Here is a 19,547-nt window from a genome sequence, read left to right as displayed (position 1 = left end):
ATAAATTGCCTACAATTTAAAAACAATAGTAATATTAATTGACAATACAATATGTTCCAAGTAGTACCATAGGGATTTTGCATTTATGAAGTCAGGTATTTCTCCAGAAAACCCATGGTTTAAGTGTTGCTAATTCAGTTTTACAAGAGAAAACAAAGGCACAAAAAGGATCAAATAATTTGGCAACGTCATACAGTTCCTAAGTGGCATGACACCTACTCACATTCCTGTCCAACTCCAGAGACCACACTCTTAATCAGTATGCTATGTTTGTTACTCATAGTAATGGAAGATAAAATGCAGAATATAATGATGAGAGCTAATTTCTGGGCCTTTTCACTTACTGTAAGTCCATGTGAGTGGATGAATTCTTGGAAAGGAGAGGGTTGCATGTCCCAGCTGGGGAGTAGGGTTGTCAAGATTTGACTGTTTCCTAATAGCTTAAGAGAAGATGTCACTACAGAGAATTCTCTGGAATTTCTCTCTAAAGGAGAGAGTTCTATTTTGAGAATGTTGTTTCTATTTTCACAAAGTTCTTTGTTTTTTAAATAAATGAAATATTATATCAATTTAGAATATTATAAGATATTTAACTATTATATAATAAGCTACAGACTAACCATGTGATGTTATTAACAAACAACATTCCACTATAAGAAAGCTTTTGTGTGATTGAAAAATCAATTTAATTTATACTTGTGTTAGTCAGATTTTGATCAGTGTGACCAAAATACCTGAAAGAACAATTAGAGGAGGAAAAGTTTATTTAGACTTATGGTTTCAGAGATTCAGTCCATGGTCTGCTGAGTCCATTGCTCTAGACCAGAGGTGGGTGGTGCAGAACATCATGGCAGAAGGGTGCAGCAGAGGAAAGTTACTTGCTCCATGACAGCCAGGAAATGAAGACAGTGAGGGAGGAACTAGGGACAAAATAAATTCCCCAAGAGCACACCCCCACTGACTTACTTCCTCAGCCCTTTCCCACCTGCTTATAGTTACCACACAGTAATCCATTTGAATTATTAATCTGTCAAATGAATTCGTTCACTGACTAGATTACAGCTCTCATAATCTAATAATTGCATCTCTTAATATTTCTGAGATGAGGTTTTAGGACACATCTAATATCCAAGCCATAGCACTAGTCCTGTTCATATAATGGAATATGTTATCTAAGCATCATGAGAGGAAAGGAAAATACTGTAAAGGTAGAATTATGTTTATATCTGCCAAAAAGTTAAAGAAAATTTTTTGAAAGCTCACCCTCACAAATACATACACAATAAATATATAGCTCATGCTAAGCTCTTTTTCCTATAGACATTATATGTGTGTGTTTTGTATCATTAAGTAGGAGGAATAGTAAAACCCTAACTAATGCTATATTGTATCCTATACCTACTTTTATTGATTTATTTCCCATGTTTTAATATTAAATGTGTATTTCTTTGAATCAAAAATTTCCTGGCATATTGATATACTTCAAACTTTTTTAAAAAATGCAATTTTCTCAAGTTCTAAGGATATTGGCTACTATCACACACTATAAACTCAAGTTGTGTAGACCAGGTATAAATCAGGTCAATAAGACTAGTTGATTTTCAAGTGTAATAATAGAACTTCATCTGTAATATCAAAAAAGTCTTTGACACTGATGATAACCAACTTCTTTTGTTCCATAATTGTTCTAGACACTGCCTAAGAAAGTAGAATGAATGCATAGAGTTTCTTGAGTCCCTCACTGCCCCTTGCTTTGTCCATAGTACATCTGTTACAATCAAAAAGATGTGCTACGCAGACCTTCCTTCAAGATGGAATATTTTATGAGTAGTAAAGTTACTTGATAGTCTTCAGTTATGGGTACTTTAATGATCTACTTGATATCTCAAAGTGAAGTCATGTTTTTCTTAGAAGCCACACAGTCCGTGCAGGACAGAGAATGACAGAGCATGGTAGGAGTGCCAGGAGACAGCTGTTTCCCCATGGCCAGTGTTCCAGAGCACACATATGGCTAGTTAAGAGTGGCATAGTGGTCTGCAGTGACTCCCCTTTCCTTTTCCGTTTTGAATACCATGGATGCCCTACCCATAGATTCCTTACCCAAGGAAGCCTACAGATTCTGTCTCAAAAGGATGATCTTTTAATTCACAAAATAAAATACAATGCTATAGATTTCAAAGGAAATCAACTGAATTTAAATGTGTTCCTTAAAATATTAAGAAAAATTGTGCTATCAGAATAATGTTCTTTCTTATTAATGCTACAAGTAAAATCACAAGCAGTGAATCTGTTGCCTGCTATAATATCAAAGTAATTGCAAATATTTAGAATAAATTTTATTTTGAATTTGATGCAATATCTGTAATGTGACCAAAACATATCTCTGATCTATTAATGGTGTCACAGTTATACTATTACTGTTCTGTTTCTAAACCCACATTATCATTAAAGCAAATGCTAATTTCAGTTGGAGGTTAGTGAACATAAATATGTAGTTTATTCCTATACAAATGCATAGATGTTGAGAATTCTTTGGGGGAAATGGTGTCCAAATCTAGAAAAGCATTAGGAGTAAACTAGTTACACTCCAGTGTTTTCTGGAATGCAAGTTTGCCTCAGTAAAGCACAGGATGAAATAAAATCAGGACAAAATTTGAGAGTAAATCATGTCCATGAATATGCTATACTTGTTCACCCTCAAATATCAGAGATCTGAGAAACAGGAGATAGTGGGAAATAAACAAATATAGAGTTGGGAAATTATCAGTGACATAAAGAAATGTAACCTCAGTAAAGAGATCATGGCAAAACTAAACTGGACTTAGAAAAAAATTATGCAATATCCTTTTTTTGTTTCTTTTTGTTGTTGTGTTACTGCATATTGAATCCAGGAGCCCTTTACCAGTGAGTTACACTCCCTGCCCTATAGCTCTTTTTATTTTTTGTTTTGACAAAGGTTCTTGCTAAGGTACCAAGGCTGGCCTCCAAATTTGGGATCCTCTTGCCTCAGCCTCCTGAGCTGCTGGTAATCCCAGGCGTGCACCATCAAGCCTGGTGAGGCTTTGCAATGTCTTTGAAATTCAAAGGCGAAGATCAAGGGCAAATAGAATGATCTTTAAACATGAATACACTCATACTCTCTCTTCTCTCTCTCTCTCTCTCTCACACACACACACACACACACACACACAGTACTTATTAAGGGATTAAATGAGCCAATCTTAGAATCTGTGTCATAACTTAAGAGAACAGAATAGAATTCCACTTAACAATGTTTAGGAAAAATTGCCCCTTGAGACTGGACTAGCTTGACAGGTTTTCTTTTGTAAGTAAAATCAATTAAAATATATGTAAGTACTTGAATATATAATTCATAAAGTGAAGATCATGATAAAATTAATCTCATAACAACAAACTCACACAAAAAACTGAAGTACAGCAATGAATCTAGGTAAAGAAAAAGTAATTGCAAATATTATAAGCATTGACACAAATGTTTGAGACTTCATAGACTTCTATATTTCTCTTTTAAAGTATCAGTGATGAACTATATCTAAAATGTCAAATTAAACCAATTTAACTAAACTAGCTTTATTAGCTTCACCAGTTTTTTTCACTGTGAATTGGAAGGAATGAAGAAAGGAAGTGGATATCTTCTCAATTCCCAATATTGAGGAGAAGGTATCCAAAATGCTATTGGATTGGAATCTGAGAATGATCAAATCTAAACCAAACTAAAGCAATACTAATAAAAACAGAGTTGAATGATCTGTGAAAATAGCAGATCCTGTATTAATACATCACTAGAGAAGACAAAGCAAAAGTCCGTCACTAGAAGATCACTAACATAATTTTTTTCTTTTTAAATTTTTAGAATTTTAACTGATGCATAAAAATTATACATATTTATGGAGTACTATGTGATATTTTGATACATGTTTACAATTGTGTAACGTTCAAATCAAGGAAAGCGTGTCAGTATCCTTAAAACATTTATCATTTCTTTGTTGTTAAACCTTCAAAATTGGAGGGAAGGAAGATGGTGGCAAAGGGAGTGCATTACCCCTGTGTACCGCATCACTGTGTGGGAGAATGACGAGTTAGAAAGCCTAAAAGCTATCTTGTTAGGAATTTCCAGCAAAATTGTGGTGCTCCAAAACCTAGAGGAAGGATTTCCATCCCACGAGGATCAGCTATGGGGGCTCAAATGCAAGAGATTTGTCCGCATGGAGGGTCACACTGCTTATTCAGCAAATCACTCCGTGGCTAGAGTCTGCGGCGCGCGCTGGGAAACGAGGAGATAGCAACGCAAAGATACAGCGCTGCAGTTTCCGCGGGCTTCTGCTAGCTGTGCAATCACCGTACTAAGTGCTGAATTCTGGGTTTGAGACGGGGGAAGGAAGCGGTACAATTCGGTTCTCCACACCGGTCAGACCACAGAGGAAGCCAGCGGCCACCATCTTGGAGAGCTGACGTCACCATCCCTGTTTTCGACTGATCGCAGCTCATTCAGCCATAGAACAGGTAATTTCAGGCTGCCATTCGCCTGCGGCTCGCAGACAAATTACTCAGGCTCAGTGCTAATTAACCCGCGGAAACTGCTTCTTGGAGCCTGCTCCTATCAGAACATACACCGAGCACGGAGCGGCCGAATTCCGGCTCCCGGAACTGCTCTGGCCCAGGGCTAAAGAATCCACGGAAACTGCTTCTCGGTCCGGGTCCTGCTGAATACTGTGGAGGTAAATACCAACCGAGCCTTCATAGGCAGTGGCAACAGGACTGAGACAGGGCTTGTGAGGGCCGGTCAGGATTTACCCGTTGCTTTGGTCACCCGGCAAAGGGAACGAAATGCTGACATTCGCATGGGATACCAACATGGCAGAGATCTGATGTCATCAGAAAGCGGCAGAGGAGAGAACTTCATCGATACCAGCGGCGACAGAAACAGTTGGTCTCCTGGTAAAGAAAGTGAGTCACAAACACCCGAGTCTCTCTCACTTTGTCATCAAGCCAGAGGGGCAGAGCAGAGCCTTCGCCCGCGCCCGGATCAGGCCCAGTGGCCCGCCGGTGTGACCCCAATTGGAGTGGGGGCAGAGCAGAGCCGCCATCCGCACCCGCAAGGTAGGCAGACCTGCGACAGACCGGCGGATGAGGCCCAGCGGCCTGCCGGAGTGGTACACACGTCACCCCAATTGGAGTAGGGGCAGAGCAGAGCCGCCGCCCGCGCCCGGAACAGGCCCAGCGACCTGCCGGCGTGGTAGTCACGACACCCCAATTGGAGTAGGGGCAGAGCAGAGCCGCCACCCGCGCCCGAAAGGTAGGCAGACCTGTGACAGACCAGCGGAACAGGCCCAGTGGCCTGCCGGCGCGACAGACATGTACCCCATTTGGAGTAGGGGCAGAGCAGAGCCGCCGCCCACGCCCGGAACAGGCCCAGCGGCCGGCCGGGGTGGTAGGCACGACACCCCAATTGGAGTAGGAGCAGAGCAGAGCCTTCACCCGCGCCTGGAACAGGCCCAGCGGTCCACGGGTGTGGTAGACAAGTCACACCAATTGGAGGAGGGGCAGAGCAGAGCCGCCGCTCGCGCCTGCAAGGTAGGCAGACCTGCAACCGACCGGCGGATCAGGCCCAGTGGCCTGCCAGCGTGGTACACACGTCACCCCAATTGGAGTAGGGGCAGAGCAGAGCTTTCGCCCGTGCCTGGGACAGGCCCAGCGGTCCGCCGGTGCCGTAGTCACGTCACCCCAATTGGAGTAGGGGCAGAGCAGAGCAGCCGCCCACGCCTGCAAGGTAGGCAGACCTGCGACCGACCGGCAGAACAGGCCCAGGGGTCTGCGGGGGTGGTAGACACGTCACACCAATTGGAGGAGGGGCAGAGCAGAGCCGCCACCCGCGCCTGCAAGGTAGGCAGACCGCCGCCCAACCCTGCAAGGGAGACTTTTCAACTATACAAGAGCAATATAAATATATAGGGGGAAAAAATTTTCAAAAACACAACAGTTTCACCAAGCAGAAAGAAACGCAAGCAATATGAAAAGACAAGGAAAGAAAGGATCACAAGCAATGCAGGTCAACTCAACTTTAGAAGAGGTAACAGCTGCAGCAGATGGAATGTCAGATAAAGAATTCAGGATATACATGCTTCAGATGATCTAGAGTCTCAAGGAAGACATTAGACAGCAAAATCAGACAATGAAAGATCACTTCGACACTGAATTACACAAACAAATCCAGGCAGCAAAAGATCAACTATACAGGGAGATAGAGGTTATAAAAAACAAACAAACAGAAATCCTAGAAATGCAGGAAGCAATAAACCAACTTAACTCAATTGAGAATACTACCAGCAGAGTAGAACACTTAGAAGATAGAACATCAGACAATGAAGACAAAGTATTTCAACTTGAAAAGAACATAGACAGCTCAGCAAGACTGTTCAGAAACCATGAGCAGAACATCCAAGAAATATGGAATAACATAAAGAGACCAAACTTGAGAGTCATTGGGATACAGGAAGGTATAGAGCTCCAAACCAAAGGAATGAGCAATCTATTCAATGAAATAATACGAGAAAACTTCCCAGACTTGAAGAATGAGACAGAATCCCAAATCCTAGAAGCCTACAGGACGCCGAATGTGCAAAATCATAAGAGATCCACACCTAGACACATTATAATGAAGATGCCCAACATACAGAATAAGGAGAGAATTTTAAAAGCTACAAGAGAAAGGAAGCAGATTACATTTAGGGGTAAGCCAATCAGGATAACAGCTGATCTTTCAACACAGACTCTGAAAGCTAGAAGAGCCTGGAATAACATATTTCAAACACTGAAAGAAAATGGGTTCCAACCAAGAATTGTGTATCCAGCGAAATTAAGCTTCAGGATGGAAGATGAAATTAAAACCTTCAATGATAAACAAAAGTTAAAAGAATTTGCAGCTATAAAACCATCTCTTCAAAACATCCTCGGCAAAACATTACAGGAAGAGGAAATGGAAAATAACAATGAAAATCAACAGTGGGAGGTAGGACAGTAAAGGGGGGAAATAATCAAAGAGGAAAACAAACAATGTTTAGTAACATAAATAAACAAATATGGCTGGAAGAACAACACATATCTCAATAATAACCCTAAATGTTAATGGCTTAAACTCACCAATTAAAAGACACAGGCTAGTAGAATGGATCACAAAACAAGGCCCAACAATATGCTGCCTAAAGGAGACACATTTGATAGGAAAAGACATACATAGGCTGAAGTTGAAAGGTTGGGAAAAATCATATCACTCATATGGACTTCAGAAACAAGCAGGAGTGTCCATACTCATATCAGATAAAATAGATTTCAAGCCAAAGTTAATCAAAAGGGATAAAGAGGGACACTACATACTGCTCAAGGGAACCATACACCAACAAGACATAACAATCATAAATATATATGCCCCAAACAATGGTGTAGCTATGTTCATCAAACAAACTCTTCTCAAGTTCAAGAGTCTAATAGACCACCATACAATAATCATGGGAGACTTCAACACACCTCTCTCGCCACTGGACAGATCTTCCAAACAAAAGTTGAATAAGAAAACTATAGAACTCAATAACACAATTAATAACCTAGACTTAATTGACATATATAGAATATACCAGCCAACATCAAGCAGTTACACTTTTTTCTCAGCAGCACATGGATCCTTCTCAAAAATAGATCATATATTATGTCACAGGGCAACTCTTAGACAATATAAAGGAGTAGAGATAATACCATGCATCTTATCTGATCATAATGGAATGAAACTGAAAATCAACAATAAAAGAAGGAAGGAAAAATCATGCATCACTTGGAGAATGAACAATAGGTTACTGAATGATCAATGGGTTATAGAAGACATCAAGGAGGAAATTAAATAATTCTTAGAGATAAATGAAAACACAGACACAACATATCAGAATCTATGGGACACACTGAAAGCAGTTCTAAGAGGAAAATTCATTGCTTGGAGTTCATTCCTTAAAAAAAGAAAAAAACAACAAATAAATGATCTCATACTTCATCTCAAAATCCTAGAAAAAGAAGAGCAAAACAACAGCAAAAGAAGTAGAAGGCAAGAAATAATTAAAATCAGAGCTGAAATTAATGAAATCGAAACAAAAGAAACAATTGAAAAAATTGACAAAACTAAAAGTTGGGGTTCTTTGAAAAAATAAATAAAATCGACAGACCCTTAGCCATGCTAACGAAGAGAAGAAGAGAGAGAACTCAAATTACTAGCATATGGGATGAAAAAGGCAATATCACAACAGACAGTTCAGAAATACAGAAGATAATCAGAAATTATTTTGAATCCTTATACTCCAATAAAATAGAAGATAGTGAAGGCATCGATAAATTTCTTAAGTCATATGATCTGCCCAGATTGGGTCAGGAGGATATAGACAACCTAAACAGACCAATCTCAATTGAGGAAATAGAAGAAACCATCAAAAGACTACCAACTAAGAAAAGCCCAGGACTGGATGGGTATACAGCAGAGTTTTACAAAACCTTTAAAGAGGAACTAATACCAATACTTTTCAAGCTACTTCGGGAAATAGAAAAAGAGGGAGAACTTCCAAATTCATTCTACGAGGCCAACATCACCCTGATACCTAAACCAGACAAAGAAACTTCAAAGAAAGAAAACTACAGACCAATATCTCTAATGAACCTAGATGCAAAAATCCTCAATAAAATTCTGGCGAATCGGATACAAAAACATATCAAAAAAATTGTGCACCATGATCAAGTAGGATTCATCCCTGGGATGCAAGGCTGGTTCAATATACAGAAATCAATAAATGTTATTCACCACATCAATAGACTTAAAAATAAGAACCATATGATCATCTCGATAGACGCAGAAAAAGCATTCGACAAAGTACAGCATCCCTTTATGTTCAAAACTCTAGAAAAACTAGGGATAACAGGAACATACCTCAATATTGTAAAAGCAATCTATGCTAAGCCTCAGGCTAGCATCATTCTGAATGGAGAAAAATTGAAGGCATTCCCTCTAAAATCTGGAACAAGACAGGGATGCCCTCTCTCACCACTTCTGTTCAACATAGTTTTTGAAACACTGGCCAGAGCAATTAAACAGACAAAAGAAATTAAAGGCATAAAAATAGGAAAAGAAGAACTTAAATTATCACTATTTGCACATGACATGATTATATACCTAGCAGACCCAAAAGGGTCTACAAAGAAACTATTAGAGCTAATAAATGAATTCAGCAAAGTGGCAGGATATAAAATCAACACGCAAAAATCAAAGGCATTCCTGTATATCAGCGACAAATCCTCTGAAATGGAAATGAGGATAACCACTCCATTCACAATATCCTCAAAAAAATAAAATACTTGGGAATCAACCTAACAAAAGAGGTGAAAGACTTATACAATGAAAACTACAGAACCCTAAAGAGAGAAATAGAAGAAGATCTTAGAAGATGGAAAAATATACCCTGTTCATGGATAGGCAGAACTAACATCATCAAAATGGCGATATTACCAAAAGTTCTCTATAGGTTCAATGCAATGCCAATCAAAATCCCAATGGCATTTCTTGTAGAAATAGATAAAGCAATCATGAAACTCATATGGAAGAATAAAAGACCTAGAATAGCAAAAGCAATTCTAATCAGGAAGTGTGATTCAGGAGGTATAGCGATACCAGATTTCAAACTGTACTACAAAGCAATAGTAACAAAAACAGCGTGGTACTGGTACCAAAATAGGCAGGTGGACCAATGGTACAGAATAGAGGACACAGAAACCAATCCACAAAACTACAACTATCTTATATTTGATAAAGGGTCTAAAAGCATGCAATGGAGGAAGGATAGCATCTTCAACAAATGGTGCTGGGAAAACTGGAAATCCATATGCAAAAAAAAATGAAACTGAATCCCTTTCTCTCGCCATGCACAAAAGTTAATTCAAAATGGATCAAGGAGCTTGATATCAAATCAGAGACACGCCGTCTGATAGAAGAAAAAGTTGGCTACGATCTACATACGGTGGGGTCGGGCACCAAATTCCTCAATAGGACACCCATAGCACAAAAGTTAATAACTAGAATCAACAAATGGGACTTACTTAAACTAAAAAGTTTTTTCTCAGCAAAAGAAATAATAAGAGAGGTAAATAGGGAGCCTATATCCTGGGAACAAATCTTTACTCCTCACACTTCAGATAGAGCCCTAATATCCAGAGTATACAAAGAACTCAAAAAATTAGACAATAAGATAACAAATAACCCAATCAACAAATGGGCCAAGGACCTGAACAGACACTTCTCAGAGGAGGACATACAATCAATCAACAAGTACATGAAAAAATGCTCACCATCTCTAGCAGTTAGAGAAAGGCAAATCAAAACCACCCTAAGATACCATCTCACTCCAATAAGATTGGCAGCCATTCTGAAGTCAAACAACAACAAATGCTGGAGAGGATGTGGGGAAAAGGGTACACTTGTACATTGCTGGTGGGACTGCAAATTGGTGTGGCCAATTTGGAAAGCAGTATGGAAATTTCTTGAAAAGCTGGGAATGGAGCCACCATTCGACCCAGCTATTCCCCTTCTCGGTCTATTCCCTAAAGACCTAAAAAGAGCATGCTACAGGGACACTGCTACATCGATGTTCATAGCAGCACAATTCACAATAGCAAGACTGTGGAACCAACCTAGATGCCCTTCAATAGACGAATGGATAAAAAAAATGTGGCATTTATACACAATGGAGTATTACTCTGCATTAAAAAATGACAAAATCATAGAATTTGCAGGGAAATGGATAGCATTAGAGCAGATTATGCTAAGTGAAGCTAGCCAATCCCTAAAAAACAAATGCCAAATGTCTTCTTTGATATAAGGAGAGTAACTAAGAACAGAGTAGGGACGAAGAGCATGAGAAGAAGATTAACATTAAACAGGGATGAGAGGTGGGAGGGAAAGGGAGAGAGAAGGGAAATTGCATGGAAATGGAAAGAGACCCTCAGGGTTATACAAAATTACATACAAGAGGAAGTGAGGGGAAAGGGAAAAATAATACAAGGGGGAGAAATGAATGACAGTAGAGGGGTTAGAGAGAGAGGAGGGGAGGGGAGGGGAGGGGGGATAGTAGAGGATAGGAAAGGCAGCAGAATACAACAGACACTAGTATGGCAACATGTAAATCAATGGATGTGTAACTGATATGATTCTGCAACCTGTATACGGGGTAAAAATGGGAGTTCATAACCCACTTGAATCAAAGTGTGAAATATGATATATCAAGAAATATGTAATGTTTTGAACAACCAACAATAAAAAATTAAAAAAAAAACCTTCAAAATTCTTTCATCTAGCTTTTAAAAAATATACAGCATCTTATAACCAACAGAATATTAAAATTTGTTTGTGAATAAAATGTAGTTATTTGTGCATTACAACAGACAAGTAAAACATATGGAAATAAAATGAGAGGAAAAAGAAGAGATTTCTCTTCTCCCTCAGACTCATTGAAAACAACAAAAAGGCATACAAGATCAGGAGAAAACATCTTATTGGTGACATGAGGAAGACAGCCCTAACCTCAAACCATATAGTCTGCTTGCCAACACTGAAGACCAGACTCAGAGGAGGAACATTCTGAGCACTAACACTGGTTGCCTTGAAACTTCAGCCAAGTACATAATGTCCAAAAATTAGTATCACCTAAATGAAGGGGAACACAATTGTGGTTTGAATAGAAGGATTATTACCAGTTCCATATTGATCACAGTTTTCTGTGAAATGTCCAGAAAGAAATTCAGTTTGGAATGACTATGTAGGAAAGCTAAAGAAAAATATAGCTGATGTTAATTTATTTTATGCAGGATGTGGTTCCCTACCTCAAAGAGACTGTACAAAAGTAGAGTGAAAAAGGAGAGAGAAGCCAGACCACCAAATAGAGACCCTAAAACTACGGAGAAGTGCCCTAAGAACCAAGAGTCTCTCAAAGAGCAAAAGTATAGGCAAGTCCTGGCTTTAGGATAAGAAATGTAGTAGGATTACCAAAAAAATAAAAGAAAGTAAAAACAGAAAATATCTGTTCTAGAAAATTAGTTCACTCTGTTTCTCACTTCCAAATGTCCCCATTTGGATTATATTTTACAGGAAGTCAGTGCTCATTCAAAGATAAGTTTAATGAGGGGGAAAAAAAGAAAAAAAAAATCTTTTGTGTGTGAAACTACCAATTTAAAAGAATAATCAAAATATAAACATGAAATATCTGTAGCGAAATCACCCCACCACAATATGGAAAGGCATAAGAAAATTATGTTTTATGATCTAAAGTAATATATGTTAGCATCATCATTGTTTAAGAAGTAAAGAAATAAGAGGTAAATTTTATGGAATCAAAAGACTATGAGGAGTACAAATGATAAATTGAGAACAGAGCCTGGGGAAGAAATGAAGTTAATTAAAGCTATTAAAGTTACCATGGAAACAAAAAGAGTAAAATGACTGAAAGAAATGTCAGAAATGTGTGGATAGGTTTGAGCCAAATCACCTAACAAAAGGAAAATACCAGCTAAATAAAATGTCCTACAAAACATTAAAAATGTGATAATTAATACATCTGGGCCACACCAGATAGGTGGTTTTGAAGAGTACAGAATGCATAGAATACAAACTCTATTCAAATACATAATAGGAGAAAAGTTCAATGAAAAAAACCAACAACGACAAACAAATGAAGACTGGAATCTGTGAAGTTATAAAGCATGTTATTTACCAGAGTACAAAGAAGAGGTACTAGATGTGTCTTGGGGTTTTAATGTAACTATAATTGGTGTCCAGACAAAGATGGAAAGCAGTGTATTCTATCTAGTAAATTATGTCTACAAAACACTGGAAGAAAGAAATATACCCCAGAGTTTTACCCAGGTAAATTTTCTTTGAGTATCACAGCCACAGTTAGATGATAACATGTGTCAAAGAGCTTTGGAAAGTTCAGCACCAGACACAAAAGCAAATATTAGTAAAATTATTTCAAAACAAACAACCTAGAGGTGATGAGTATAAAGAGCTCAGCACTGTGGAAACTACCTTAGGTGGAGGAAAAGAAACCTGTGGGAGGTTATGAATCCTCTCAGGTATAAAGCTGAAATCAGGTAGCACTTCATATTGTAGAATGGAAGACTACACACAACTCTATTAGCACAAATCAAGGGAGTGAGAGGAATGAGACACATAGATGTATATTTTATCATCCTTAATAAGAGGGATTAAATTGAAATGTGGTAATTGCAATATAATTTTAAGAGTCTCCAGAGATGTTAATAATTCTAATAATCAGTATCTAGTGTATGTGGGTATATAATTTTACTGCTTTATGTATTATATGTGAGTTTCAAAATTTTTACAATGGTGTGAAATAACATTTAGAAATAATTTATAACTGAATAAAAAACCAATAACTTCAAATTTCATAATATTTGTACATTAATTTTAGAAGGATATTTTCAGAAGGTGTTATTTTGGTAAAGAAATAATCTCCTGAATTTTAACAATTCTACCAGTTTTATGGCAATTTAGAGATTTCATTTAATTAAAATTAAATATAAGAGTTTTATTAATACTAGGAAGACATAGCCAAAGTTAAATCTGTATTTCTTTTCTTTTTAGTTGTAGGTGGACACAATGCCTTTATTTTTATTTATTTATTTTATGTGGTCTGAGGATCAAACCCAGTGCCTCACCCACACTAGGTGAGCCCTCTACCACTGAGCCACAACCCCAACCCCTAAATCTGTTTTTATTTTCTCAGTAGAGAGTTCTTTAGAATCATGTTGATCAAATGTTATTGATAGTTCTAGGAATTGGTGATTTAAAAACCACCCTTATCACATTCCTGAAGAGCATGTTTATTTTTTTAAAAAAATCATGGTGTGTGTGTGTGTGTGTGTGTGTGTGTGTGTATAGAGAAATTGTAAGAAACATAACTAAAACTTATATCTCTTAGACTTTCAAAAACATGTATGTGATTTGGAAAGTTCATTAAGGTTGTTATAGATCCAACTATAGAATATACTCTATACTATACTTCATAGGATATACTTTTTAGAATATACTTTTCTTTAAACTCGCCAAAAATTCAGTTTCAAAAATATCATTTGTTTAAAAAGAAAATTAAAATGATAAACATTACAAACTTTATATAGCAAAACTTCAAGGAAGCCATCACAAACATTACATGAAATATGTTTCCTTAACACAAATATTTTATATATTATTAAGAAAATACATATTAGGATATGAAGAGAAAGTATTAAAAGTAAAAAAGAAAAATAATCATTAAACTTTTAAAAATGATTTAATATTTTAAAAACTAAAGATAAAAATAAAGACACAGCTTTTGATTTTGAAGGGATATTTTAAAAGTAAAAATTAAAAAGTTTTATGAGTGAGGCTAAACAGAATCCTTACAGATTTCTTACAATTTTGAATGTTGGAATAATACTAAGAAAACTATTTTCCAATGTAGTAAGTTCATTAAAAATTATTCTTTCTTTCAATGTCATCCAAAACATGACTCACAGGGATTTCTCTAAAGGAAAAAGATATTCTGACAATGATACTGAAGTTGTTGGTGGGGCAAGGTATGACATAGTGGTGGTGCAGAGATGGTCTTCAGAGGAAGACTAAATGTATTATAATCTTATTTTGGGGTAACCCTCTCCTCTCTGTGCCTTTGATATTCATCTGTAAAATATAGGTACTTATGGTCACAGAGTAGTCATAAGTATTAAATGAGCCTATGTAAAAATGTGATAAACAATTCTGGACTAGCTAGTGTTAACTCTTGTTGTCATATTCAAACACCCCATAATTACAATGTTTATAACAGCAAATACTAAACCTAAATTAAATATCTCAAAATACTGTGATGATTAAGTAAATGATAATCTACAGGTATAACTATGAAACCAATATTAAAAGATTTTCTTGACATGAAAATTGTTCCTCTATACTTAATATTAAGATATTTATTAAGGGAGATTTTAAAAGTTATCCAAAGTAAGTCTTCAACTAGTCCATATCTATATAAACTTACCAAAAGGTTTATAGAGATCTAGTGACTTATGATTTTTTCACGTTTGTTGCATTTTATAAATCTATACATGTATTAAGTTTTTTGTGCTGAGCATGTATTGAATAATCATGTACTAATAGTTTAACAAATAAAGTCACATATTAAATGGTTGATAGCTATTTAAAAAGCCAAAATGTATTTTTTTTCTGAAAGTTAGTGGTTCAGGAATATTAATTTCATCATATTTAAATTTTATACCTTAATCAGATGGCAAATACATCCTGCAATATTAGATTTCCAAGTAGATAATACACTTCTTTCTTTTTTAATTAAAAATAAATATAAAGTTTATTAGCAGATTATGTTTGAAAGATTGATAAGATTTTAAGGCAAGATTCTCTTTTTCTAGTTTTATTATAACATTCTTGTTATTTTCCATAAGATTGCTACCTTCTTTACCACATTAGATCAGTACACTTTAAAAATAACAAAACAAAAATTATTCAGAGATAGAAGACTTTCAACCAGACACAGTGGTACACACCTGTAACCCCAGTGACTCAGGAAGCTGAGGCAGAAGGATGGCAAGTTCAAGGCCAGCCTGAGTAACTTCGTGACAGCCTGTCTCCAAGCAAAAATGGCTGGGGTTGGAGCTCAATGGTATGGTATCTCTGGATTCAATCCCCAGTACCAGAAAAAAAGACAAAGTGAGACTTTCCAATTCTGTACCTGAGAAGACAGAATCAACATGAGAATAAAGAATTGGAAATTGTGACTAGAACTATAAACAAAAGTTAAGAGAAAAAAAAAATCAACATTTTCTTCTCTGCTTATTATAACGGGTATAAAATGATACGATTTGTCAATTTAAATTGAGAATGAGAAGTGTTCTTACTTTTATGTTGAGAACATATCTATTACAATATATCAAAATAACAAATCATAAAAGAATGAGATATTTTATTTCATGTACAAAACGTAATTTTCACATGAGGAAAATGTTAGCTAAGTCCATGCATTGTATCAACAAGTGCCATATCTTATTCTAAAATATATATTATATTTGTAATAACCTGAAATGGTGGTTATACCACCTTGCTTTGAATAGATATGGATAAATGGTCTTCATTGCATTTTGTTTATAATTCAGTCCAAGATCTTTAATATAACAATTTTCTTATTGTTTAAAATTTTTGATAATTTATTACAGATAAAAATAATGATATAAAATTTACGTTTTTAAAAGACATAAAGCAGTGCATTAAGCGCCATTCAGTGACCAATTCCATAATAAATCTCACTTCAATTTTTCACTGAAATCTATGTATCAAACATTGGGGATGGGAGAGATAAGAAACTCAGGATAGATATAATAAATGAATGCTTGTTTAAAAAGTGGGTTAGCTAAAATTTCCTCAACATTCTCTGCTACTGTGTTCTTTGTTGGAAATTTGATCTTTTCACAATGAAGAGGTAGAGCCAACAGCTACAGTCTTACTATGTCTGTGGGCACATATGGAGTTCAGCTCCTTGAATGAGAAGAGAGATGAGATTGATGGGGAAGAATTACATAAAACATTGTTAACCAATGTAAAACAGTGAAATTAACTCATAATTTAAGTATGTTAGGCAGCAAAATTGGGAGTTAATAAAATAAATTCATTGATATGGAGAAAGAGATTTTCAAAGAATTGAGTTAGAAGAAGAAAAATATTAGATATAAAAATATGTACATTGGGCACTGAAAAGGTAAAATATTTAATGAATATGTATTAGATATTTGTGTATCTTTTCATAAAGATAATATAAACAATTTAAATAGTATATTAGTCAGTTTTTTCACTGCTGAGATTAAAAGACCCATCAGAACAACTGTAGTAGGAAAAGTTTATTTAGGGCTCGTGGTTTCAGAGGTCACAGTTCATAGCCAGCCAGCTCCATTCCTCAGGGCTTGAGGTGAGGCTGAACAACATGGTGGAAGAGTATGGTGGAGAGAAGCAGCTCACATGATGATCAGGAAGAAGGAGAGAGATTTCACTCACCAGAAACAAAATAAATACCCAAAGACATGCCCCAATGGCATACCTCTTCCAGCCACACACTAGCCACCATCAGCCACCACTCAGTTACTCCCATCAGGGGATTAATTCATTGATTGAGTTAAGGTTCTCATAACCCAATCATTTCTTCTCTAAATCTTCTTGCATTGTCTCACACATGAGCTTTGGGGGGACACCTCACATCTAAACCATAACAGATACAGATATATGTATGCATATGTTTGTAAGTATTTGTATGGACTCCATTAATTACATTATTTATATTCTATTTTCTTGCATTATTGGATAATTTAATTAGTAGGACAGTATGATGCTATTAAATAACTATAATTCAGGTGTTTTACTTTCTATAATTTGGTGCTATATTTTTGTGGCATAAAAATTTAAGTTTGGTCCTCATTCTGGATCAAATTTTATGGTTATCTATAAACTGACAGACCAAAAAATGTCAGAAGATGCCTGAAGGTCAGAAGTGCCAGCTACCTCAGGATATTTGTTATGTGAGAGAATGATCAATACCTGCATATTTAGATTATTTACAGTCAATTCTAGTTCTAATTTATAAGGTACCATTGTTGAGTATGTAGGAAGAACCAAATATTTCTTCTTTTATCAGTCTCCAATCTTAACCCTTAAAATAGGAATAGTTGCTCCTTCAGAAGTATTGGTAAGGATTCTCCCATTCTCCCTGCCTATCCCTCATACTCCCAGAAAGTCCTTCTGAGGAAGCACTGCTGCAGCCAGAGCCCAACCTCCTGTTGACTTTCTCTTTGTTTCTCTGCTCCAGGAGGTGAGAGAAAATCTGGGCCAGAGTCCAAGCTAGTCCTGGGGTCTACCTGATTTTGCCCAGACCTTTTGGATTCTTTGAACTTATCGAGCTCAATGAAGGCCTTGATTCCCCAGGGAGTTGGCTAAGAAGTGACTACATAAGAGGAACAGTAATTCAATTGAAATTTAAATAATATAAACTGAGGGATTGAGGATTTCTAGAGTGAAAACCCAAACAAAACAGAACAAATAAATAAATAAAACAAATAAAAAGATTCAAAAGCATAGCACTTCCTGTCATAGTTTCTCCCAAGTACACTTACCTCTTCTTTACAGTTCCTCAAGTTTCCACAGGAAACAAAATTTTCTGTATTTAAAAGTTTTATTATGTAATTGTGGAACTTGAATAATGTGGCATTCTATTAATTTTGTGTCATAAAATCCTGGGAAAGTATCTGATTTGAAGCTAGAGGTATTTTTTTTTTCCTCTTTGTTTTCTTGTATTATCCTCAGCCACTCATTGAAGTCCTTCAAAACATCACATCTTTGTCACCTTTAACCATAATCATAAATTGTATGGTGCTACTGCCCAGAGAAAAGTGCTCCTATCACAAGCAGCAGAAGCCCTAGGAATCCTGACCTCCAGCCAGCTGGAGGTGACCTGAGGGCAAAGTGCAATAGAGGCCAGATGCAAACTGTGCAGTTAGTGACATCCAAGATGGATTTGTGTAGTGAGTAGAAATTCCAAGAATGATGAAGCTATGGGATTCTGTTAAAAGGAAAGCCTATGTGAGTTTCAAACCACTGTGATTTTGTCATTAAAAAGCTCTTTAACGCCTAGGCTATTGAGCCTCCAGAGAAAACATTTAGAGTGACGTACTGGCTTCTCTAGTCACAGTACTAAATTGCTCTATACTCCTGAAATGTTTTTCCCATAATGTCTGAACATTTTGTAAAATTGTTAAATTAGAATGGGTCCTACAAATATGACCTTAGGAATAATTATATTAATTAGATTATATTCATTATATATCACCAAAAGAGGAGGTTACTATTGCTAGCCTGTATTTCTCCTTCTTTTCACCCTGAAATTAAACTATCTTAAGGAAGACTTATTTTATTAACATTTCCTAACATTTCTTTTGTCAATCTCCAAACTTAAGAGAAAGGGAAGTGAGAAAAAAACTTTAACAAGCATGTTTGTTTGGGAAAAGAGCTGATTAAACATAATAAAGGAGAAAGAGGATTAAAAGGGGGATGTTATAAATTATATTCCATGAACATTATATTCTTTAGTTCTCTTGTAACACTATAAAAATAGAAGTCAATGTTTTTTAGCTATTTTGAAAAATACGTTTGTTGCTGACCTCCATTTATTTGGCCTCTAGTCTGGACACAACCACAGATGTAACATCATTAATCCCAGCTGACATATTCATAAGCATTCCTGTAATATACTCAGAATAAAAATTAAAGAACAGCTATAGACTGTTACTGAGAATATTTCCAGTTATTTGGTTTTTTTAAAAAGTTTGGATGAAAAAAATATAGAATTTTAAAAGCAAACAATATTGCAAAGATTTAAAAACTCGTAGGACACATGAAGTTG

The sequence above is a fragment of the Marmota flaviventris genome, chromosome 11, assembly GCF_047511675.1.
Source record: "Marmota flaviventris isolate mMarFla1 chromosome 11, mMarFla1.hap1, whole genome shotgun sequence".
Taxonomy (NCBI): Eukaryota; Metazoa; Chordata; class Mammalia; order Rodentia; family Sciuridae; genus Marmota; species Marmota flaviventris.
This window is presented reverse-complemented; position numbering follows the sequence as displayed.